The following is a 25,717-nucleotide window of genomic DNA, read 5'->3' on the forward strand; positions in this document are numbered from 1 at the left end:
GAGATATCATTGCACACATACAAAAATAGCTGTAACTTAAAAAATGGACAACAAGTCTTGGTATGGAAACAGGAAAATTGGAAGCTTCCTACATCGCTTGGAGGAGTAAAATGGTACCATTTCTGCAAAGGTCACTTTGGCAGCTCATCAAAACACTAAATATGGAGTTCTCATACAACCCAGAAATTCCACTCCTAAATATATACCCAAGAGAAATGACAACACGTGCCCACGGAAAAGCTGGTTCATGAATGCTCACATCTGCATTAATTAGAATAAGCCCAAAGTAGAAACAACCTAAGTGTCTATCAACTGGTGATTGGGTAAACATAATGTGGTATGTACATTATATCCATTCAACAGGATAGTATTCAGCCCTCTAAATGATTCATGGATGAATCTCGGAAACATGCTGAATGACGGAAGCCAGACACAAAATGTATGTACTGTATTATTCCATTTATATAAAATGTTCAAAATATGGAAAGCCATAGATTTCAAAAGCAGATGAAGAAAATTAGCGGTTACCTAGGAATGGAGGGAGGGAGAAATTGGGTGTGACTGCTAGTAGAAACAGGGCTTTTTTGTGTGTGGTGATGAACGTGTTCTAGAATTATTGTGGTCATGGTCATCAACTCTGTCAATATACTACAAACCATTGAATGGCACACATTAAATTGATGAATTATGGTTTATGACTATCAATATGATACGAGAAACATATCTATTTTTGAGCTCCAGTGGCATGATATCCAACTGCTCGCCTTTAACCTCCTTCTGAATACTTCAAAGATGTCTTAAAGACAGTGTATCCAAATTGGATTAACACTGTCCCTCTCATCTCCTGTTCCCCTTTTAGATTTCCCTGTCTCGGTGTACAACTCTGTTCTCTCATTTGGCTATATGATGCAAAAACCCAAGAGTCGTTTTTTATTCACTTCCCTCTGTTTAACTAAGTCCTGCCCATTCTATTTCCCGGGTTTTTCTTTCATCCATTTTTGTACATCTCCACATTACCACCGTAGTAAGTCTGGACCATTTTAATGGTCTCCTAACTAATCTTTCCATCTCCATGGTTAGCTTTCTCCACATTGAGTCAGGATGTGTTTTCAAAATGCAAATCCAACTGAGCCTATGGGCCCAGATTCTAAAGAGACCCTGCGTTGAATGGCTTCTTTCTGCTCGTTCAGCCTTTCACACCTGATTCCTACTTAAAAAAAAAAAAAATCAACAAATCATACAAGTAGATGGCCACAAAACTGTTAATCATGTTTCAAAGTCTTAAAAAATACCTATGCTTGAAACACACCCACTATTCAGGATTTTACAAGTAGGAAGATGATTATGGTTACTGCATTAACATGGATTTTTCAATAATATTTTTAATGGCAATGCTTGATAGTATTATTATAATGGCTTTGACTGTAAATTCATGTTTCCATAAAGGGATAGAACCCAATTTTTCTTTTTTCACTTTCCCCTCAAATTTTAAAAGCAGAGGAAGACTTCTTGCAATGGAATCTTATTAGGAAGCCCAATGTGAAATGAGAAAATTAGTTGCCCTGGTAAGATAATGGAACCTGGGCTTCTGTCAGCTTGATCTTCTTCTTAGCTTCCGACCTAGATTCTGAACCACCTAGGGAACACAGCTGAAATCCACTGGCTTAACCTATCAAACATTATTAAAAAAAAAAAAAGGAGCAACGCCATAGCTTTAAACTTTTCCATTTGCATTGATAGTTCTTCTAACGTATTTATTTTTGGGAATTTTCCATGTACCTATTTTTTATATCATCAATGCAATCCCCATTCCTCTTTTCCTCTTGTAGTTCCTTCATGTTGATTTATATTAATTTCCATTCCTTTCCTGGCCACCTGTACTGTATTCATTTCTCCTGTGAGAATAACCTCAAGGGTTCTTCATGACAGTTTACAGCAAAATCCATCATTTGAGATGCACTTTTTCATTTGGGAAGATGAATGGTGCTTTCAGAGGCATTGACTATTTACCCTTTCACTGACCCTGTAAATGCCGACGATTTGCCCATGGAGCACACTGAGAGGAGCACATAAATGCCAGTTCTCACAGAAAGTCTCTCTGTACTCTTCTACTCAGATGACATCTCTTCAAATATCTGGCTTCCGCTTCTCCAACTCTTCCCCCGCATTCAAGTACTACTGTCTCCAGTAGTATGCTGGTAAATGTTTAAATAACTGGCTCTCCTGGGGGGCCAAGAGCCCTGATTTATAGCGTTTGCCTCTTACATCCTGGCCGATTCCAAACCACCAATGTTGCCACTGAATGGCGGAGTGAGGCACAGACGTAAATGGCAGAACATTACAGAGCATTTGCTTCATACAGAGACCGCAGATAGGGATAACTTCGAGAGCGTAGGTCGTAGTAAAACAATTGGGAAGTAAGGAATTTTTAAGTATTTGTGTTTAACACAGAGATTTTCCTCAACTCACAGTGGAGTTTCATCCATTGTAAGTCGAAAATATCATTAAGTCAAAAATACATTTCATACACCTAACTACAGAACCTCATAGCTTAGCACAGGCTGAGACCACTTATAAGAGCTGAGAGTTGGGCAAAATCATCGAACGTGAAGCCTATTTTGTAATAAAGTGGTGATTATCTCATGCAATTTACGGAATACTGTACTGAGAGTGAAAACCAGAGTGGCGATGTGGGTGCAGAATGGTGGTCAGTGTTTTGGTTGTTGACCCTCATGATCATGTGGCTGAATGGTAGCTGTGTCTTGCTGCCCTGCCCAGTATCACCAGAGAGGATCGTCCTGCATATCCCATAGCCTGGGAAAGGATGCAAATCCAAAATCAAAGTATGGTTTCTACTGAATGTGTATTGCTTTTCCATCACCCTGAAGTCAAAAACTCCTAAGTCCAACCATTGTAAGTTGGGAGCCATCTGTAATTTGCTCCATTGTACGTTGGGAGCCATCTGTAATTTGCTCCATTGTAAGTTATAAGATTGGAAGATATGACTCTTCACGACAGCTATGGTTAACAACTGTTTTTGCAAGATTCCTGAAAACTTGACGCTCAGCCCTTGTGACCTGGCATGAACTATAGCCCCAGCACTGTGCTGACCGTGGCAGTAACTGGAGGTGGTAGGGATGCAAGAGCTATCTTGCCACACGTCAAAGATTAGTGTGAGTAGACATGGCAAATTGGTGTGAGTGTCACCTCTCATCAGTTGTAACTTAGGAGTCTATGTTAAAGAGAATTCTGAATTTCGTTATGCAGTGTCCCATGGTTTATTAACAATGTGTCCTGTGGGCTAAGAAGGAGGGTGTGCTAGATTTTATTCCACATATTTTCAGCCCTCTTATAAGCATATTTTCTTGCTTAGGCAGTATATGGGATTAGGAGGAGATACATTTGACTCTCCCTTCACATCTATGCACACCATCTGCCCATGCCCCACACAGGACTTCTATGGTCTTTCCAGGTACCAGGGATACTGCCCCACCCCCACCTTTCCGTGTTTGCTGCCGCAACCCAGACCCTGCCCTCCACACCTCCTCCTGGCGCTCTGCCCTGCTGGCCACAACGGTGTGCTGAGAGGATGTCACTAAGGATGCTGACTGACATTCTGGAAAGCTCTGGCACTTGTTTCCATGATCTTAGCTCTCTGGCTGTCTAGTCCTTGGTTCCATATTTAATCTTTTGATATCTGTTCTGCCCCCTGCATTTGGTGGCTCACGTAGAATCCCTTCTGTGCTTTACAGACTTCAGCTTCTGGTTTTTCTCTCAGCGCAGCCTGTGTTAGGCGCCCTAGGCTGTGGGAGAAGGGACATTCTTTTACCTACCTGAGGCTCAAGGCCCAAACAGGCGAGACTTCCTGTTGCCTCTCCTCTGTGTCATAATCCTCTCCCTCCTCCCAGCCATAGGAGTGAGATTCAGTGCTTATTCACATCTCAGTAAGATATTCTAGCTGGGATTACCTCCACAGTGGCTGATATACAGCCTGTGATCAAGCGTTAGTTCTGCAATATTTTATTCAACCGATATGCTCTCTCTCTAGGAGGGTTAAGACTTGAAGAGAGAAAATCAATCAACTGTATTTTATGTAATTCCTCCAACCCTTAGAAAATATACTTTCTTTTTTATCACTAGAAAATGGTGAGCGGGAGTATTAGGAACGAAGGTGACCTTCCAATCACTTTTACAGGTTAAATATATTTGAGAGAAAGGTGTTGGCATTTTCATAACAACTAGAGGCTCAGTGTTTTTCTTTTTTATGCTAACCTTTGGCTTTAAAAAATAGCTAGAAGTTTCTCCATATTTACTACTTGGATGACAAAATGCCCTTTGCCCTGAAATGAGGCTGAAATCTGGCTAACATGCTTTGAACAGGAAGGTTTCTTGGACTTTCAGGAAGATGAAAAGCAAACATAGAAACAAAAAGAAAAGACAGTGGTTGGAGCTGTGGCCACTTGACAAAGGAAAAGTGTTGCACGGTTTAGCTTCATATGTTTTTATTTTTAAATTAGCATTGAATTCATCAGGTGTTGGGTTTCTAACATCAACCCTGAGATCCTGGGCCTGTCATCGTTAGTGTTCACCTCACTGAGACCAGACGTAAGAGTAGATGAACAGGTGGCCGATATCATATAAGGACAACATCAGAAAAATGGTACCTGAAAAATAACTACAAAATTAAAAAAAAAGTGAAGGGATCTTCATTGTAAGGAAGTGATGAATCGCTGAATTCTACCCCTGAAAACAATACTGTACTGTGTACTAATCAGCATTTAAATAAGTAAATAGATAGATAAAATAAAGGCAAAGAAAAAAACAAAGTGAAAGGATCCTCAGAATGCAAATTTGATGAGCACCAACACACTGATTTTGTGGAGTCTGGGAAGAATAGCTGGGGATTTGAACAGTTCCATTTACTGGCTTTGCTTTTAATTAAGATCTAACTTCATAGCTTTTGAATGCTGAGGGTGGGGGGATGGGAATCTGAGATAAAAATTTCCTAAAGAAAATGAGAACAAAGGTAAAGAAGAGGGAATGCGGCTGCGTTACAAACATGGCGTCCAGGAAATGCCTTGAATGGAGATAAAGTGGAAGTAACTTCTGCTTCTTATGTGCTATTTACTTGAAGCATGTTTTATCTTAAACATATCCTTCTGTGTGCTGTTTTCATTACCCTCATTATGAGATTATGAGAACACTTACTTAGTCTAAAATTCTTGTCTTTCATTCCCTCAAGACTCATCAAGGGCTGGATTAATGTAGAAGGGGAAAGACTATTGGAAAAGAATCTGTTCTTTACTGAATCACAAGGCACATTACTTTTAAAAAATATTCGTAAGAGAGAAAAGGTCTTTTCACAGTGGTAACGCTTCATATTTTAGTTGAAAATGTGCATCTAATTAAAATTCCATATGACAATCAGAGTATATTATTTAGATACCAAATGATTATTAAAATCATATTTAATTGTGGCCTAATAAATATAACAGATATGTACCCTGGAAACAGCTGTTAAACATCACCAAACTTTCCTTGATCAGCTTTGTTTTCCTCAAGCATTCCCCAGTTACAATCAGCCCGGTTTGAACAACTGTTTCTTGCACACACGCGTGCCTGTGCAGGCACACACACAGAGGCACCACTGATGTGAAGACAAGAGATTTTGTGTAAGTGAATGCCAATTTTGTGAGGGTTCTGAATGATTAAAAAATAACAACCACCACCGACCAAGCCTGGATTTTCCATTTTTACTATGGTGCACCATGTAGAAACAAAGACCATCTAGAGGAGATCAGGTTTGGGTTCCATTGCAGATGGAAAAGAAGAGAGGTCTGCAGAGTTGGGATGGCTGTCCAAAGACAAGGGAACTACAGCTGCATGGTTTAGCGTGCCCGGCAGTGCTTGGAGGCCCCAGCTTTTCCTCCACAATAATTATGGCTGTACTCGGTCAAATCTCTGTGTTACTTTGAAAGCCACCCACTCTCATTTTCCAAATAGCCAACTAAATTAAACGCTCTATGAGGAAATGGGTTCTGTGTAGCCAAACATCTCAACGCAATTCATTACGGTGAACCTGTGATTCAGAGATTGTAGATGAGGCCATCGCTATGACCAGATGGGTGGGCAGCATTGCAAAGGGGGAAGGGTTCAAGTCTTCTGCTTTTTGGGGGCACTTCACTCACTTTGTGACTTCCCAGGATGCCAGTTCTCTTGACTCCAGACCCTTAAAGTCCTCAGTGACAGACCAGTTGAGCCCCCATCAAGGCAGTATCACACCTGATTCTCTTCTACCCCTGCCCTCTGCCATTCTGCAGTTACTTTTACTTTTCTTTCTGTTCCTAGTCCCTTCCCCACCAAATCCCTGTTCCTTAACATCTAGACAAGTGGCAAACTGTTTAAAATAACTCGCATGAGTCAACAAACTTGCGGGGAGTTATCTCAAATTATGAAGAGGGCCACGTAAATGGATCTTCCCCTGCCTCCCTCCCCCTCCCGACTCACCCTCCCCCCACCTCCCTCCTGCCTCCCTCTGCCTCTGATTTTCTTTTGTTTTGGAAAAGCAACCCAGGACTTCTGGGTAAGAATGTGATGTCAGCACAAGTGTCTAATTCCTCTCCTTCCAGTTCCCCATTAAAATGACCGATAGGTGTAAAAATAAGCGAAAAAAACTGCAGCGCGTGCTGACGCTTGGGAAGGCTGAAATGTGCACACCGAATCTCCAAGAATTTCTGCTGGATGAGAATGAATTGAACGGAAAGACAAACTCGTGACTCACCCTCAGGAAGAGGGTCAGTGTGCAGACGGAGTAAGTGGCAGAGACACGGGCAGAAACCTGCTGGCAACCCATAGGTTAAAGGAGCCAGGGCCGACATGAGGTTAGACCGTTGGGAGGTCAGGAGAACATCTGGATTCTTTCAGTGTGTTTGAAAAGTGTAAGCTGCTCCCTCGGGGGAGCTGGGGCATGAGGCTTCCCGGCAGCCCCGCCTGGGCCGAGGGAGGCAGCCCCTGCTGGGGACCACGGGGTGTGATGAACGGTTTTTGTGCTCAGAGCTTCAGATGCATCTCGGTTTATTTCCTAAGGATACGTTCTTGGAAGGAGGATTACCAGGCCCAAGGCTATGAACATTTTTACGATTACCGATCAGAAATCGCGCCATAAAACGATTGTGTCGGCTTACACTTCCCCTAAGCAGCACCCTGCTGTATCCTTTTTCGCCAACCCTCACTAACGATAGATGGGAAATGCCAACTCATGGTTATTTAATCTGTGCTTATGAATGAAATGGAATTCGTTTCTCTTTTAACACGCATGCATTTCTTCGTTTTGCATTGCTTTGCCCATTTTTTCCCATGTTGGGGCTCATCTATTTCATGTTGATGAATTGCTACCTATGAGGGAAGGCACCACCTTCGAGAGAACTATGGGATTCGGGTTCTTTATTTCCATATTTTAAGGCAGAGAAAAACCCGGTTCCTAGGGATGGCACACTAGAAATGCAGACAGGTAAGCAAACTGGGTGATACAAACTCACTCTTATAATTTATAGCCTTGCTTCCCGCCCTTTTCTTGGGCCTGATGGTTTTAGAAGATGCTCTGATTTCACGCTGCTTTTATTTTTATTTTATTAGTGTGGGGATCTGGGTGTATGTGTTCCAATTCTGACTTTGTGAGCTTTCAAATTATATCACTTTGTCGGATAAATGAGGAGAGCAGGACACTTTTCTTTCTGGGAATGCTTCGGAAGGAATGGGCTGGGTGTCCATCTTGTCTTGTCATATGTCCGTCTCTCTTTTCTTAAACAATATTGACAGATCCGGGGAGACAAAGGCTGATTTGCTTATCTTTTTATCCACCCCTCCCCACCCCCAGTAGCCTCGCAAGGTGCCACAGGATGGGTGCCTGATGCATAAATGATTGATAGGAAGGTTTTAAGAGACTGAGGAGCGCGACCCTAAGCAGCGAGGACAAATGAGCTGGGAGCAGAGGGCCCCCAAAAGGAGAAGATTCTGGCAGTCAGAAACCAAAGATAAACATTGCCTGTTTTATAGCTTTGCTTTCGGAGACTTAGGTTCCAGGGCGGGTAGAGCTAATTCCACACTTAAACAAATATATTCTACATGGCTCACAAGGAGCTCACACAGTCATTCAAGGCAGTCTAGCAGGGCTCAATTCCCTATTAATAGCCACACTCAAACTGGTCACACAACTCTGCCTGCCCCCCCTCCCCGTGCCCAAGGAAATTCTTATGATCCTTAAGTTTGACGGGCTTTTTTTTTTTTTTTTTTAAGTAAGTGATTTCAATTCTGAGAAATGGGAAAAAGTAGCTGGTGCGAGATACCTGGATATCTTATCCTTCGCTTACTTCTCTCCTGATTCCTGCAAATGCTTTACAGATGCTCCCCCCACCCCCCTACTCATGCCCTGGAGGCATTGCTCTCTTCCCATTTGAAGACCCTAATGAAATGGGCTGGTTCAGAGCAGCAGCAGCCTGCAGTTCCCTGCAATTGAATTCCACTCTCTAATGAGTTCCCCTAAATCTGCCATCAGATGACTTTATTGACTTTCAGATCATAATTAACCAACACTCACTTTTTCTGCAGTTATTTTGACTTTTTTTTCCTCCTCATTCTGTGATTGAATGTCTGGACCCAACCTCAGTCATGGATTCCGACAGATATTTAATGACCAGACACCAACAAGGGACACTGTCTCTCCTTGTCACTTCTGAAAGAAATATTACTGGGGTGGGGGAGGGTGGGGGAAAAAAGCAGCCTAAAGTATTTTCCAGAACCACTGGATGTCTTAAAAGGTAAATAGGAGGAAAGCAACCCATCAGTGGGTAATTGACACTGTTTGTGACGTTTTTATTACTTTTCAATTAGAGGAGGTGATAGAACATTCGGTTACCTTCTAGCCCAGTAAATTCTCCAGCTCAGAAAGTCTTGGCTTCATTAGAAGCACATGCTGGTTAAAGTTGTAGATGAACAAGGCTAAATCAGTTGCCACCTTTTCCTTTTTGCTTGTTGGCAGACTGAGATAAAATCCTGTGATGAATGAGCAATTAGGCAAAGACCTCATTATTTTTGCTAAAGGGACATGTTCTGTTCAGCATCCCCCATCATTTAAATTTGATTTCCAGAGTGTCCAATACATTGCCTAAGTTGGTGACCGCTCATTAAATAGATACTGCATTTCAATTCACGGGTGCACGGGCTCGCGCCCGCCACCCGGTCCGCACGCCTTTTGTAAAGTGTTCTTTGAAATAGCGAGCAGATAGATTTAAGTACTTCACAATAAAGAGTCAGGACCTGGCACCTAGGGGATACAGATGAGTCAATTAATTAGTGAGGTGGTCCTTAACGGGCTGAGCCATGAGTCCCATTTTCCTGATGGGAGTTTTGTGGCCCAGAGGAAATTAAGATCAGTTGGACACAGAGCTAATTGCGCAGATGTCACTTAAAGGCAATTACCGTCCTTTCCTCTAAAGCCAGGTTTCTGCCTTTCAGCCCTGATTTCCTCCTGATAATCACAACATGCTTTTGTAACCCTGTCCCACCACGCACAACTGTGTATTCTGGGACGGTTTATTCAACTTTGCTGAGCCTGGTTTCCTCATTTGTAGAGTGGGGATGATGCTACCTTCTTCGCAAGGTTTTCGTGAAGTTCAAATGAGGTGCTGCTGCTAAGGTGCTTGGCCCAATGTTCGCTGGCTTAGAGCAATTGTTTAGCGTGGGAATGCAAGTAATAAACATCAATATTAAGAATGGCAATCTGGATTTCATGCCTGCAGATGGGAAAGCCGCTGAGGTCCAGAAATATGTTGGGCCCAGAAATACGTTGGTCCCGGTAGGGACCCAGCAGAGGTGACCTCTTACTCCCCAGCTGCACCCTAGCAGACTCACAGGGTGAACCTCAGAACGGGCAGAGCTCCTGGAACCCATGAATGATGTCCATGTCTGCACAACGGGGCTGGGGAGGCCTGGCTGATGGGCACGAGCAGACCTGGCTTCTGCCGCTCTGGTTTGAACGATCTCAGACTGCTTCTCTTGGTAGCTCCTACTCTAAATTTGAAGCACAATTTGAGGGGACTCATGTTGAAGTTCAAAGGAGTCTGGTAACTAATTAAAAATGTCTTTCCCAGGGGCGCCTGGGTGGCTCAGTTAGTTGAGCTTCCGACTCTTGGTTTCAGCTCAGGTCGTGATCCAAGGGTTGTGGGATCGAGCCCCGAGTGGGGCTCTGTGCTGAGCATGAAGCCTGCTGGAAATTCTCTCTCTCTCTCTCTCTCTCTCTCTCTCTCTCTCTCTCCCTCTCTCTCTCTCTCCCTCTGTCCCCCTCCTCCCATCTGTGCTCTCTCTCTCTTTCTAGAATAGAAAAACAAATCTTAAAAAGAAAATGTCTTTGCCAGTTTGTGGCTGTCTGTTCTCTCTTGAAATATGAAACCCAGATGAAGATGGTTGGAGATCTTGTGGGCCCAGAGCCTGTCAGCTCCTTGGTGTGGCCGACACCTGGCCTGTGTCAGAGCCTGAGGCTGGGCATTGGGGGCTTGAAGATGTGCCTATGTTGGCTTCATTCAAATGGAGAAGCCGCTTGTAGTTATCATTTAAATATTATTATTTAAATTATTCCTTGATCAGAATTTGAGTGGCTGGAGTCTAGGGTCTAGAATGCAGCCTAGTGTCCACCTTGCAGCCATGCAGAGCCCCTGGAGACTGGACCGGAAGACCGCCCAGGCTTGCTAGAGCACAGCTGTCCAGGGCCAATGTCTAAATCAGGCTGCCTTTTGGACTTTGGAAAAAATTGACTCATGCAGGCAGATTATGCTGAGAGAAACTTTGTACTGTCTTAAAACAGAGTCCTGTGTGCCGTCCTTCAGGAAACTCACAGGAGACTGTGAGTGATAACTCTTGGTTGTTTGAACTGTTTCCAAAACCCCTTCTGCAAAGTGGACCCACAGCTACATCCGAATGACGCATGGCTGCTCCATCTGGAGAAGCACAGAGTACTGGTTACTGGACAGACCTTGGTGCAAATCCCGGGGCTTCCATTTGGGCAGAGGAGTTTGGGCAAGTTGCCTTACCTCTCCAAGCTTCAGCCTTCCCTGCTACAATGTGGGGGAAATGCTGCTTATTTCAGGGGTTTGTGAGGAGGATGGAGACAGGCACTGCGAATTGTGGGTAGCACAGGAAAAATGAGGGCAGTGAGTGTCCAGTACAAGGCAACAATTGACGCTGTTGACGTTATTATCTCTATTCTACCTCTTCGATGCGTCCCAGGAGGGAAACACTTTATTATACGGTACAACTGGGATAATAGAGGAAAGCGATAGAGCATTGCCGGGCATCAGGGCCAGCAGGACCTCACCTCATGCTCACCCCATCCTGCCTGTTGGGTATCATTGGGCATTTTGCTCAAGGAGAAAGCAGGCCTGTAGAGTGAGGCGGCTTACATAGTTAATTAGCCAGGAAGCAGAGGGGCCAGGATTCAGATCCAGGCTTGCTGGACACGACAGCTCATGCTGTTTCCACTAAGAGTACGGTGTCCACACCTTCCAGAGTCGTGTAGGGCATAAGCCTTTTAGCTGAAGGGTGAGGTGTCCCACTGGGGCCACCCTGCCTGTGGACTGCACGATCTCCTTCCTGTTCTAAGCTCCTTCCTTTCTTTGCACATGTTTTCCAAGCATGGAGTTCTTCTCTTTTCCTAAATCCCTCCTTTTCCTCCTTAATGTGTACTCATCCTTTTCTAAGGTACTTGCATTCTGATTCTTCTGATCTTCAGAGTTGGACTAATGATCCTTCTTGGATTCCTAAAGCACTTGCTGCACATAGGTTCATCATCACCCCTGCTGCTCTGACTTGGAAAGATCTATCTATCGGCCTGTCTTCCCACTAGGCTGAAGCTGCTTGGGACCACATTCATCCTCACTGTGATATATTGAGCCTGACCACAGTAGAAGCTCTATGTGAAATTACACCCAACTCAATTTAGAATTTTGCTTCCAAGCCCCTGTTCCTTCATTCCTTTATCTATAAAATAGAAATGGAATAAAAACAGCAAGAGTGATTCTGTTCTGGATCTGGAAGACTGCTCAGGTGGGTAAACTCCATACCTACTTAATTAGAGCTTTGCTACTAAATGCACACAGGAAACAGGACACATTGACCACACATGGCTCCAAAGCACATTTAATTAATCGTTAGATTCTTAACTGACATTTCAGGGTTTCCAAGGTTTTCATGTTAAAACTAAATTATATATTTTTTGAACTGACATGAATGAGCATATGAGAAAACACAATTTTCTACTCTAGAAACACAACACTACTCTTCAATCTCAATTTACAGAGATAATAATCCCAGATTATTAGTGGCAGTTACCATCCATTCTTCATCCTATTAGACCAACGTTGTCCAATAAAACTTTCTTGTGATGGTGGAAATGTTCTCTGTCAGCACTGTCTAATATGGGCTATATACCGAGCACTTGAAATGTGGCTACTGTGATTGGGGAATTGAACTTTTAACATAATTAAATTTTCATTAATTTAGATGTACATAGAAATAGCCTACATGGCTGTTGGATGCCATATTGGTCAGTACAGGTCTATATCTTTTCTTTGAATATGCAAGCCTTTATGTTCTTTATAGACATAGATTAAAGAAAAACACATTTCATTTATATTGATCAAAAGAGAATGCCTGGAAACTGTTAGTACTGGGAACTTAGTGGTTTTGCTCCTCAGGGGTTGTTTGTTTCTGACACTGAGTAGGGGTTTTGTCATTCTGTTCTAGGCCCTTAAGGGAATACGCTAAAAAAGATGTGCACGAACAAGTATGATGTTGGAAGTGGACTCGTGATAGTTGGGTTGCGAACTTTTTTTCTTTTTTCTTTTTTTAAACTTCCAGTACAAAGAAATACACTCAGGTGGGAGAAGAATATCTTTACTGTATAACTGTAAGTGGCATTCTTTAAGAAAGTTACAGAATTCTTTTCTCTAATGCTGATTATAAAGAGCATATAAGTTCTTAGTAATCTAGGGTATATTAGTCATTCTTATAGACAGGTGATAGACTGCATGGTAGGTTCTATGAGCTTGATTCTGATAAATTCCATATTCCACTCATAGATCTTAGCAAGAAAAAATTCATTTTTTCTCTTTCTGACTACGCTGAAAAGTTCTTAAAGAAATATATATTAAATTTTGACTGATAGAAATGCCATGGTAAGGAGGATAACGCCACATGAGATGTCAGAGCAGGAGGGGCGGGGGTGGGGGGGAAGGCTTAGATGGGCATGTGAAACCACAGCCATGGTTCCACCCTTTAGGGAATGGGTTGGGCGATTGCATGTCATATTTGGGGATTTGAGGCCCCACCTTAACCGAACTGGCTTTCTCTGTTAGTCACATTCATTGGCCAATTGCACAGTTGCTTTACCATGGCTGTTCTAATGAGTTCCAGTTATGAATTCAATCCCTACGTGGACCTGTGAGTGCAGTCAGCATCTGAAACTCAGCCAGCCGCCATTTGTCACAAGGAGATGGGGGTGGGGAGGTGGGACAGAACGCGGCAGAGGCACTGAGCAGAATACTTACCCAGGAACTACTAAAATCCAACTCTTCATTCACATATATAAAGGGTGGAAGTGATGATGTTTTTGAATTAAAACTTCCTCCACCAAACAAACAAATAAAAAAAATAAAATCAGTGGGAGCTTGAATTAAACATTGCCAAAGAAACCGACTCAACTTTTATTCCAAATTTGAGATCATCTTAATCATCTTTACTTACAATTGCAAAACATCTGTCTACGTGACAGATCCTCTAGGACTCTCGTTAGAAAGAGAGGTAGGAGAGGAAACAAAATTACCTTGCCTCTCAATGGATAAGAAAGTCATTGTCTTCTGGATGACTTCGGGAAAGTCAAATTTCTCCTTGGCCTTAAAGACACTGTGGCCTTTGGCTGAGAATTCATCAAAGCTGATAATTTGTCTGTTGAACTTGACTCAGAGGCCTGTGGCTGTGGGATCAAAATGTGGCCTTTGGATCTGTAGCATCAACATTATCTGGGACACTTAAAAATTCAGGGTCTCAGGACCCACCACTGAACCTGAATCTGCATCTTAATAAGACTTCAGGTGGTTTATATGCACATTAAAATCCGAGGGACACTATCTCAGAGTGTCTGTGCTTTAACTCCTTAGGGGATCCTGATGCTCAAATTCTGCTTGGCCACTAAGGTCCTTGATTATAGAATGTATCTTGCAATCTTTCTGATCTAAATCAGTTTTTCTTTCTGCACACCTACGATGCCCGGCATTTACAATGCATTCCATTTCTCTGCTTTTCTCAAAGTTTTCTGCCTGGAGATTTGCTGAAATGCTGCCGGTTTCGCTCTGGGAAGCCAGGTGGGTGTTTTTGAGACAAAGATTTGCTGTGAGTTGATTGCCATCTATGGCTCTGAAAAATTAAGTGGAAACATCTGTTCTAAGGTCAAGATGAATTTAGTTGACACTTAGGACAGATCCCTGAAATCCACACACAACACAGGGCCAGAGGCTTCTTGTTTAGGTTGCTGTTAAGGAGCGCCTCTGCCAAGCCCGCAATGGACATCAATCACATCCTGGTTGCTGGCTTTTCAAGTGAAGGAGAAAAGCACAGAAAACATGCAGCAGCGAAGGGCAGAGCTGTACAATTTTGCGTATAGAACAGAATACAGTGGGAAAGATCTGTGTTTCCTGGATTCAAATTCTCTTCATTGCTTCCTAGGGAAGAATACGTTGTCTTAGAACCTTAGAAATATTTTTCATTCCAAAATGGCTGTCGTCTGGAATTTGACTGCATTCCGGCCTTTGGTTACAGTGCCTGGATACTACCCCAAACGTAGAGAATTGGATCTCCGCGGGTGGGGCCAGACACCTCTATGTATTGCCACACGTAATCCTGATGCCTGGGCACAGCCCAGGTTTGGGGCTATATTGGGGTATCTTACTGATCTCAGTAAAATTCTGTTGAAGATGATGCCGATGTCATGGTTACAAGGAACCAGTTCTATAATGGGAGCTTTGGCTTTCTAACTTGAGGTTCACCTTCTGGATTATTAGCCAAAAACTCTTGCCCATGAAAACTGACCCAACCTGTGAAGAAAGAGGCTGAGGTCAAAAAGGTTTGCCTCTGTGCTCTGGGGCCAGAAACCCCTGGACTGAATGGGGCTCAAAACCCACCTGCATGCCAAAGATGATAATTCTACAAGACTTTTATTTGTATTGTACATGCTGATGAAAAGGGCCATCAGGGGTGAAAATCAGAAACACAGAGAGTGTATTAGGATGGGCCTTTTAGGCACCACCTGGCACTTGGCAGAGTTGACTGAGTTGAGATACTCACCATAATAGTGCTGTCTGCTTGTCTGCTCTAATTTTAGACTTCAATTCTGATGGCTAGTTTTGGGCTAGTAGAAGTGTAGCCTGTGAGTGTGTATGTGAATTGAGTATAAGTAGTCTGAAACTACTGAAAGGGGTTTAGCCCCCTTTCCTCTGTAATTACTATATTCTGTGATATGGAAAACTGTTATTTTATCAAGTTGATATAAAGTTATATATAAACACAGTCCCAAATCTCCTCTTCCAACAAGACTGCCTTCCTCAAATACACTCTATATAGGAATTCTGGATCGTGACAAGTCTGAGCCTTTTCCCTGCACCTCGTTGTCTTTCTTCATGGACTTCCTGCCTCATCCCAGCCCCTGGCTTAAAATTGCTAGTCTTTCTTCTGTAGAGTAAAAATCTGAGCTTGAGCCCCATGTTGATGGCCACTGTCCTTGCTGAGGGACATCCACAGTGGCTCTTGCCTGGCTGAAAACATCCATGGGTCTGCCATTCATGGTTGTAGTGTTCTACTCAGTTAGACCCTCTGAAATTGACTGTTGGCCTGGTCTCTTGCCTCCCTCTTGGACACTAAACTCTGCCTGCTGGGCTGGACTTCCTCCAAGCATCAGCAGCTGGGTCAAGCTGCCTACCACCTGTCTCACCCCAGGAGGGAAGGACTGGTTTTAAGGTTCCAAGCCCTCCTCAGTCTCACTGTCTTCAGCCTCCTCAGTCCACTCAATTAACTGAGTCATGCTTGGCTGTTTTCCAAGATATAACCCAGATGGAGAGAGAAGTTGTATTTTGTTTTCAGGAGGATGGCTCTGTAAGGGTCCTTGGAATGATCTAGTCACTTTCCAAGAACATTATCTGACACCTTGAAAGAACTCCTCATAAGTTAATTCATACATTTTATTGCCATTACACCCTCCCCAAGTCTTGATGATGTGACAATCATCAGCCTTCCCATCTTGTAGGAAAATGATCTCAACTTTTCCCGCCACTAATCACTGCCTAAAATTTTATTTATTTATTTATTTGTTTGTTTGTTTATTTATTTATTTATTTATTTTTTGCATTTCAGTTCTCTGATTAATCTTGTCTAAGCAAAGAAGTAGGTATGTTTATTAGCAGGAGACACCCATGAGAAGATCTTTTCAAACCTTGGGCATATATTGTGTAATTAATAACAAACTTTTTGGGTATGCATGGATATTTTTCATTCCAAAGATTCCCAAAGCACTTTTACAAGCTTAACTTGGGCTAAATATCCCTATTACCTCATCCAGCTCTGAAATGTAGCAACCTCTAGGGGAAATTGTGGCAGCTGCTTAACAATGCACAGACATACTGTACCGCAGCATGAACACAGGAGGCTGCTGGATTCACAGCTCTCTTTTATTTTGCATGGCAAGAGATGCAGATCAGGAGAACAGAATCAGGAAATTGCCTGGGAACACTACCACCGTCTGTATGAACATGCTCTTCATAGAATCTTAGAGGAACAAAGCACATTCACCCAAGGCAAACATCCCAGCCAAGCAACACTTCTGGAACTAGTAGGTTAAGGAGGGAAAAGATTGGGCAAAAAGATGTTTCTGGAAGGTAGCCTAGGAGGGTAGCATTTTATACAATTTCCTCATTGTTGAGAATCTGAATTCATGCAATTGCTTTATGTGTTATGGGTGTGGTGTATTTCCATGTTCCTCTCTCGATGGATTCCACACCTCTCTGCTCTATTCCCTGAAAGACTGACCTTTATGCAGTGCTTGGGGTTTCCCTGCCCTTTAGTTTCTGGGCTCGGCCAATGGTGTTGGGTACTCATTTCATTGCACTGGGGTGTGATATTCTACCACTAAAGTCTGCCAGTGTGGTCAGGTGGCCCTCTCTTCCAGCTACAGCTGCCTCTTCTGTATTACATAACCATTACCTTTCCTTCCCTTTTAAATCTAAGGTGACAAGGACTCCCTGATACTGCTAGTCCTAGGGGCATAACTTTCCCTTGTTAATTTTCCTGACAACTATCCCACCCCAGGTCACCTTTTCTAAAGAACCCATTCATGTATTTGTCTCTTCAAGTACACTGTTTGAGTGTGCCATCTGCTGGGACCTGACACTTTATGATAGGAACATATATGAGAAAGTACAAAGAAGAATAAATATTTGTATCAATAATTAATTTTTATGAGCATCTACTTTGGGCCATGTAAGGTTTACATGCTTTACATGTACAATGTCATTTAGTTTCTCTTCATGCAACATATATTTTGATTATATCTGCATATCAAGTATGACTCTAGGCTTTGGGAACTAGTGTTCAAAGTAGAAGAAGACTTTGAACTTGTGGAGCTTAAATTCTGCTGGAGGAGCTCAGAAATATGAATTCATACTCCAATGTATATGGATAAAAGACTGGAAATAAGGGAGTGAGAGAAGGGCCATAATTTCATGGGTGGTCGGAGAAAGAGGCTTTGGTACGGTGGTGCCATGAGAGCAGAACTGTAAGAAGTCAGCCCTGTGGGGATCTAGGAAAAGATCAGTGTAATTACTGTTTCTGTTTGATGGATTTTTAAAAATGCGGCTTTGAAGAGTTAAATGACCTCCCGAAGGTCATATAGCTAAAAATCAGGAGAGGCAGACATGTCTCATCAGAAAGCCAAGCACAGATCTTTCCTGAGCACCTAATTCAGGAGAACAGTAGGTCTCGACAAATACTCGTTGAAGGACTGAATGAAGGAAATTACTTGTGTAATAAATCATAACTAATAATAACTGATTCTATGTTCATTGGTAATCTAAATAATATCTTCCTGGGAACCAAGGATAGGCTTTTTTAGATTAAGCAATGGGCTGAGAATCCCTGATATGCAAGATTCAGCATTAGAAAACCAAGTGATGAAATTCACAATATCAACAAACTGAAAGAGGAAAATCATATGATTTTCTCAATAAATGCACAAAACACACTTAACAGAACTTAAGATCCCTTTTATGATAAGGAATAAACAGGAACTTTACTAACCTGATGAAAGGCATATAGGAAAAACTTATAGTTGATATTTTTAATTATTGTGTCTTAATGGAAGATTGAATGCTTTCATCCTTGTAAACAATGCTTTCTTTGTAAACAAAGAAAGTCAGTCTGCTGTCACCACTCCTATTCCACCTTTTTAGTGGAGTTAGTAGCCAATGCAATAAAGGAAGAAAAGTAGGGGCAGGGGGAGGCATACAGATTGGAAATACATAAATACATCTGTTTTTATTTGCAGGTCAATGATGGTCTATGTAGATGCAATGGACAATATTTGTGACCCCCACATATTCATATGTTAAAACTCTAATCTCATTGTGATGGTATTTAGAGGTGGGACCCTTGGGAGGTAATTGAGTCATGAAGATGGAGCCCACATGAATAGGATTATAAAACAAGGCCAGAGAATTAGCTATCTCTCTTTTTACCTTGTGAGGATATAAGTCAGCATTCTGCAACCCCAGAAAATGACTCTTACCAGAACCTGAAAATGTTGGTACCCTGATCTTTGACTTACAGCCTCCAGAAATGTGGGTAATACATTTTTGTTCTTTATAAGCCACCCAATCTGTAGTGCTTTGTTATATCAGCTCAAATCCAAAAGGATTAAGGGATTAATTAAGGCCTGTTACAGAAAATCTCAAAGTACCTACAAAAAAATGCTCCTATAACTGACAGATTAATTTAGCAAGATCATGGGATGCAAAGTCAGTATTAAAAAAATGAAATTTAAAATTAAGAATATTTTGAAGTACCATTTATAATAACAAAACATGAAATTCTTGATACAGAAAAAGACTTAACATTATAAGTATGCATATATATGCTAAAATATGTATGTTAAAATTGTAAAACATTCATGAGTGATATCAAAGTAGATTTAATAAAAGTGGGACTTTATCATGATCATGGATTGCAAATCTCTATATTGAGATGTTGGTTTATACCAAATTGATGTATAGATACAATGTAATCCCAAGCAACATTTTTTTTTTTGGTAGAAATTGGTAAGCTGATTTCACATGGAAAAGCAAAGGACCTAATATGGCCAAAACCATACTGAAAGAGAACAAACTTAAACAATTCATACTAGCTGATTTCAAGATTTAATATAAAATCATAATAATCAAGATAGCGTGGTATTGATGAAATAATAGACAACTGGATCGATGAAATCGAGTATAAATACCAGACATAGGTCAGCACAGGTGCAATCAATTGATTATTGACAATAGTTCCAAGGTAATTCAATGTAGGAGGAATAATCTTTCCAACAAATGGTTCTAGAATAGTGGATATGTACATAATATCTTTCACCAACATCTCATACCATACCAAAACATGAAAAGTTAATATAAAGAATGATTTTATATTCAGGGATTAAAATAACAATGGATTGGTTTGTAAAAAATAACAACTCTGAAGAATAGAGTCATAGCAGTTATTAAGAGAAACCATGATCTCCAGGGCTGAGATCTAGACTTTGTTAGACAGGGCACGGCTGTGGGTCTTTGAATGGCAAAGAATCACTGTGGTGCTGTGCTGGTGGAACATGCTGGAGAGCTGCCCTCTGGAACTTGTTCATAGCAAAGTGTCTTACCAGAAACACTGGCCTACACAGCTGCCCTCAGGGCTGCCAGGGGATGTCATTGCTTGGTCACCAGTCTGCTGACTCTGACGGAAGTGCCCTAGAGCAGCCAGCTCTGGAGAAGCTGTGGGTATTACAGGAGCCTGTGGTATGAGCACTCTAAAACCAGAAAACAAAACTCCTTTCCTCCTGCAGTCTCTCTAGTACCTTCTATTGACAAGGCTTCAATGACAGTAGGAAAAGGAAAAAATATTTAATGGGCGCAGATCTGTTTTCAGTGAGCAGGCAAAAAGAATTAATTTGGAGGTGAAAGGTAATAAACTGATAAAGGCACACACCTAAAATTTTAACACTTCCAAGACAAAACATAGAAGGAATTTGTGTGACTTTCGGTTAAGCAAATATTTCTTAGGAGGCAGAAAACATAAATCATAAAAGAAAAAGTGATACATTCAACATCATTGAAATTGGAATCCTTTGTTTTTTTAAAAGACACTGTTAAGAAAATGAAAAGACAAGCTACAGATTGGGAGAGATTATTTGCAAAGCATGTAATTGAAAAAGGGCTTGCATTATAAATATATAATGTTCATATATTGCTTGCTAGAAATCAACCAACCCAATAAATAATGAGCAGAAGACCTGAACAGTCACTTCAGGAGAAAAGGTTTACAGATGGCAACTAAACAGATGCATGATGTTCAATATCATTAGTTTTAGGTAAAGAAAAATTGAGATCAAAATGATACTACACATCATTTGGGATGGCTACAATTAAAATAAACTGACAATAGCAAGTGCTGCATGGAGATGTAGAGCAACTAGAATGCTCATTCATTGCTGGTGGCAATAAAAAATACTATAGCCACTTTGGAAAACAATTTGGAAGTTTCTTACAAAGTTCAATGCCTTCTTGACTTATGACCCAGTAATCTTATTCCTAAGTACTTATCCAAGAGAAATAGAAATACATGTCCACATGACCCTTATAGGTAATGTTTATAGCGGTTTTATTCAAAATTGACCCAACAAGTCTAATATCTCTCAGTTGGTGAGCGAATAAACAAAGTGTGCTAACTCCACGCAGTGGAATACTACTCAACAAGAAAAAGGAATGAATTACTGGTATGTGCGTAATTAATGGATCCGAAAAGCATTATGCTGAGTGACAAAAGCTCATCACAAAAGTCTACATGATTCCATTTATATGACATCCTTGAAAACCAAAAACCATGGGAACAGAAATCAGATCAGTGGATGTAGGGGTATGGAAGGAGGAAATTGATTACAAAAAGCCACAAGGAACCTTTTTGGAGTGATGGAGAAATATCATATCTTGATTATAGCATCGTATACATTTGTCAAAACTCATGGAACTGAACTGAACAAAAAGAAAATTTACTGTATGTAAACTATTCTTCAATAAACCTCACTTTAAAAAGTTCAGATTTAAAAACATTCACATACAATTAAAAGGTGCCTGTGGGGCTCAGTCAGTTAAGCGCCCAACTCTTAATTTCAGTTCAGGTCATGATCTCATGGTTCATGAGTTTGAGCCCCACATCGGGCTCTGCCCTGACAGCACAGAGCCTGCTTGGAATCCTCTCTCTCTCTCTCTCTCTCTCTCTCTGCACCCCCCCCACTCATGTATGTGCATGTATACACACACTCTCTCTCAAAATAAATGAATAAACTTAAAATACATTTATATGCAATTGAAACACCAAATCTTTAGTGTAGGTATTGAAGACCGCATTTAGTTATTTTTCCCTTACTCATGGACATTTAAAAAAAATCCCAATTATTTGCTGTTATAAATATAGTCTATGAAAACCAGATACAAGACTCTTGGTGGATACACATCCTTGATTCTTTTGGAATTGGAATCCACTACATTCCTAAGCCAGAAATCGCTGTGTTACAGTTTACATATATGTTTGGTGGAAATTGCCAAAAAGTTTCCTAAAATGGTTGTAATGCTTTATGATCCTGCCAATACATCTGACAGTTCCAATCGCTGCACTTTCTCTCCAAAGTTGGAATTTCCAGTTTTTGAAAAATGAGAATTCAAAATTTAACTTTAGCCATTCTGATGGCTCTATAGTAGATCTCATTTTGGTTTTAATTTGGATTTTCCTGGTAAGAAATGATGTTGGGCACCTTTTCATATGCGTGTTAACTATTGTGATATCTTCTTCTATGAAGAAGAAATCTTCTATGAAGAAGAAATACCTTTTCCAATCTTTGGAACATTAAAATGAATGAATTGTTTTTCTTTTTTTTTCTTATTGATTTTAGGAGTTATTAATATATTCATGATGAGGGTCCTTATCAGATATATGAGCTTCAAGTATTTTCTCAGGGGAAAGTTTGACTAATTATAGTTTAGATGAGAGTATGCTGAAAAACACAACCAGTGGCTAAAGCACATTAACCTTTTTTTTATTTTTTATTTCAGAGAGAAAGAGAGTGTGAGCAGGGGAGAGGGGCAGAGGGAGAGAGAGAATCCCAAGCAGGCTCCGTGCCCACCATGGAGGGATTCCACCCCTTGAGCTGAAATCAAGAATAGAATGCTTAACCAGCTGAGCCACCCAGGTGCCCCTGAACCACATTATTCTTTTAAAACAAAATAGCTAATGTAAGAAGAAGAAAAGACTTTGGTCAGCTCCTGCTGTCCTTATCTTGGTAGACTGGAAACTGGCTAGATGTTCACCAAACCCGTTCTTTATCTTCTCACCTACTTCAAGACTATATTCCCCAGCCTTCCTTTCAGTTGACTGGGACCATATTACCAAGTTCTAACTAAAGGAGTGTGGTTGGAAGTGATGCATCCTGCTTCCCAGCCTGGCTCATAAAAACCACTCATTCTTTTCCTGCAGTCTCCTGACTGAGTGGAGAGGGCTCTGAGTCTCTAGAGGATGGTGGAATCAGAAGATGGAGGGGTCCTGGCTCCCTGAATGACAGCATGGAGCAAAACTTCCCTCCCACTCCCTTCCTAACTTGATTGCCAAATGGACTTGATGTGAGTGAATAACAGACTTCTCATGTGTTATTCTGATATTTTGTGTTATCTCCTGAAGAAGCTGGTATTACTCTACTTAGTATCCTTGGATATTTAAATCTGCACTCCTGTAAAATCAGTACTGTGAAAATTCTGCTTTCTGAAACAATGGGAGTCATTTAATCCCTTCACTCCTGAGCCATGGCTATCATCAGCACCTCTATTTCTATGGTTATTCAATGAAAAGATCCGACTTTTCATCGAATCATTTGGGGGAGGAATGAAGCCAATAAAGAAATAGTACATGGTTTGAATCAGTTGATACTGAAGGATGTTGAAGAGACTACCCATTTGTATTTAGTTCTTTTTTGCTCCTGCAAAGGAGGCTCATTTCCAGTTGAGAATCATCCAGGTACTATGGCAAGGGAGGTGCTTTGATTACTTCCACTTGAGGACATCACTTGCCAGCCTGGGTGACGCTGCATCTGTCAGAAGAGCACCTTACTCTGAAGCTTCCCATGGCAAGAAAATTTTAATTATAGAATTAAAATTGGCAAGTATCTGCCATTAGAGAGGGGCTTTGATTAACTCAGAAACTTGCTCTAGAAGGCATCATAACCATATTAGTCTGGGCAGACTGAGTTGGAGGTGTCCATTGGCTACACGTGGGTGGGGATCCAGGACCTCTAATGGGCCAGAAGGATGGCAGAGTGATGGCCGTGTATGTGTTCCTGGGTTACATGAGATCCAAGCTGGAGAGCTTCGTTATTATCCTGAGGCCCTCTCCTTCAGCTTATCCCACCAACAGCTGCCCTCCTCTATTCTGTGAGGCATAGCATAGGAACCTTACAAACTCCAGCCCAAAGTGGAGATTCAGCAAGCCTGCTATTCCTACCTTTTAATTCCTACTGTGAGAACAGTTAGAGCAGTAGCAGTGAAAATCACCTGTCTGAGGAGGACCAGGAATTAGGACAAAAGCCAGTAGCACAGCCAAATGCCTGTCAGTCTCCTACCTGGCATGGAGAGAAAGACCACTCTGGCAAGCCCACAAGCCTGGCCCTCCTCTACCCATACTAGCAACCGTTGGTGGAGCCCCCAGTGAACCACCTTGCCCCAGGGTGTATCCTCCAAAGGAAATTCCCTTCATCCTGGGCAACTTGGACAAGTGGGAGGTTAGCAGAATTTGCCTTGCAGTGTGATCATGGGAGCAGCCATGGTGGCAGGGACCATGGGGCGGTCCTTCATCTGCAGACACGTGCGATTCAGGTCAGCTAGAAAGAACTGGCATGAGGCTGAGAGCAGAGCGTAAGAGGAGACCTCAGGTAATGGGAAGCCAAGGTAGTGATACAAACAAGAAAGCAAGTCAGGAAGTCAAGCACACTCTCCATGCTTTACATGGAGCATGAAGTTCATGAGCTCCATGGAGCCCAATGAGATGGCGTAGATCAGCCAGGTGTTGGATACACACAGCTGCAGGTATGAGCTGAGCAAGAAGCACACAGCCCACCTGAGAGAGGACTTCATTCAGTGGAGGATGAGGGTGTGAAACTGGCCTTTACTCACAGGGTTCAGAAAATAGGACATACGGCACTTCTATGACTTTCCAAAGCAGTCTCCAAGATACCTGCTGAGCTTAAAGGACTTCCAGGAGTCACTTGGAAGACAGGCTGGCTCCTGGGTGAACATCAGAGATTAGACTGTTTCCCCAGGGCATTTCTCCCCTCCTCTGCTCTTCTCCATCTTGTCTACTGTGTTTATGGGGGGGTGGGGTGGGAAATGGCTCTGTAGAAATAAACACAGGCTCTCTCTCTTTATACATAATATGCCAATTCATTGTCTAAATACAGTATTTTAAAAACGCCACCCTGCTTTATCACTGTACTTGTCACAAGACACTCATCTACCACTTTACAAGAGGAGGGTTCTGAATCCTTCAAAGTTCTCTTCTGAGAATGAAACAAAACACTTCTCTTGAGGGAAATTGAAACCCAGAGAGACCATCCTATGAACAGAACAAGTGTTACTACACTGTAGAAGGGTCTGTGTTTGGAGTGGTTGCTGAGAAAAAAAGGCCTGAGGCTCACATCTATATGGTAAATATTGCTGTGAGGCAAGCACTTCAATATTTTTAAGTCTAAAACAATTACAATGTATTCTCTCTCATGGTCCGGTGAGTTTGGCTGGGCTCAGTGAGGTGGTTTCTCTGCTCCTTGTTGGTATCTGCTGGGCCCACTCCTGTGGGTTCATCCAGCTGGTGATTGGGCTGGGGTAGAAGGTTCCGAAAGGCTTTGGTGCTAATTGTGGGTTGACGTGCCTTAGTTCTTCTTCACGTGGCTTCTCTCTCACAGCAGGAGAGCCAGAACTTCCCTACAGAATGGTGGGTTCCAAGAAGGATCATTCTGGAAGGACAAGACCCATTGGGCAAATGCTTATCAACCCCTGCTTGCTCACTCTGGCTAAAGTCACATGGCCAAGCTCAGGATCAATGTGGGAATGGGTCATTCAGGGGCGAGAGTACGGGGATGCATAACCAATGGGGAGCCCGTGTCACAGTCTACCACAAACTGCTGTGTGGCAGAACAGTAGACTCATTCAGAGAACCGGACAAAAATGCTCCAGATGGTGGCATCCACAGCTGAATGTGGAGTAGAAGAGGCCACAGAATTCCATGAATAAGTGTGGAGGCTGATGGGATGCCCACTGTCACTATCCATGACCATCTGTGGTCT

Source organism: Acinonyx jubatus, chromosome A2 (assembly GCF_027475565.1).
Source record: "Acinonyx jubatus isolate Ajub_Pintada_27869175 chromosome A2, VMU_Ajub_asm_v1.0, whole genome shotgun sequence".
Taxonomy (NCBI): Eukaryota; Metazoa; Chordata; class Mammalia; order Carnivora; family Felidae; genus Acinonyx; species Acinonyx jubatus.